The sequence below is a fragment of the Cebus imitator genome, unplaced genomic scaffold (assembly GCF_001604975.1).
Source record: "Cebus imitator isolate Cc_AM_T3 unplaced genomic scaffold, Cebus_imitator-1.0 Scaffold6321, whole genome shotgun sequence".
NCBI classification, from domain to species: domain Eukaryota; kingdom Metazoa; phylum Chordata; class Mammalia; order Primates; family Cebidae; genus Cebus; species Cebus imitator.
In genome coordinates, this window is record NW_016113636.1 from 1 (window position 1) to 1,011 (window position 1,011).

Below are 1,011 nucleotides of genomic sequence, written 5' to 3' on the forward strand. Positions count from 1 at the left end.
TGAAGATGTGAGAGTAAGGGTTTGCAGGTCCTGTGTACTTGAGGATGAATGAGCAGCACCTAATGAAGACTAGGAGAGTCCAAATTACTCTTAAGTTGCAGTGAGTCAAGATCGTATCACTGCACTCTAGCCTGGGAGACAGAGTGAGGCTCCGTCTCAATCAATCAATCAATCATGCATCTGGGAGGCCGTGCGTAGCTCATATGCAAATACTGTGCCGTGTTACCTCAGGAACATGGGCAGCGAAGCATTTGGGTATCCACTTGGAGAGCCGTCCGGCCTTGACTTCTACCGCGGCCATTGCGCTTCCATCCGCCAGGTGGCAACATAGCCAGCGCGGAGTGCGGACCTGGACCTGCGCATGCGCGCCACGGACGAGGCGGGCCGAGTTCCTGCGCCTGGGAGCCATTACTGGAAGGGTGTGGCGGCCTAAGTTCCGCTGCACCGGGGTTCCCGTGGCCGCCGCCGCAGCTCTAGAGCACAAATTCGTTTGGCCAAAACTTAAACAAACACACGGATGCACATATGTCTGTTTACCTTTAGGTCAGGTGCAGAGGGAATGTCTGGAATCGCACTCATCGAAAGCTGCAGTTACTTGGGAGGATGAGCCTTTTACCTCTCAGCGTGTCCCCTTCTGTAATGTCTTGTTTTAATGTCTTATTAAAAACCAGAAGAGGTGCTTGCTTCGGCAGCACATGTACTAAAATTGGAACGATACAGAGAAGATTAGCATGGCCCCTGGGCAAGGATGACAGGCAAATTAGTGAAGCGTTCCATATCGAAAAACAAAAACAAAAAACCAGAAGAGGCCGGGCGTGGTGGTTCACATCTGTAATTCCAGCACTTTGGGAGGCCGAGGCAGACGGATCACCTGAGGTAAGCAGTTCGAGACTAGCCTGGCCAACATGGCGAAACCCCGTCTCTACTAAAAATACAAAAAAATTAGCCAGGCGTGACGGCGGGCGGCTGTAATCCTCAGGAGGCTGAGGCATGCGAATAGCTTGAACCCGG

General features: G+C 52.2%; 1 non-coding gene across 1 annotated transcript; it reads left to right on the plus strand.

Annotated features, from left to right (window-relative positions):
• The first annotated feature begins 676 nt into the window (after positions 1 to 676).
• LOC119470057 lies at positions 677 to 783 on the plus strand. Its single transcript, XR_005198919.1, has one exon. It is a non-coding gene; the product is annotated as a U6 spliceosomal RNA (small nuclear RNA).
• The last annotated feature ends 228 nt before the right edge of the window (positions 784 to 1,011 follow it).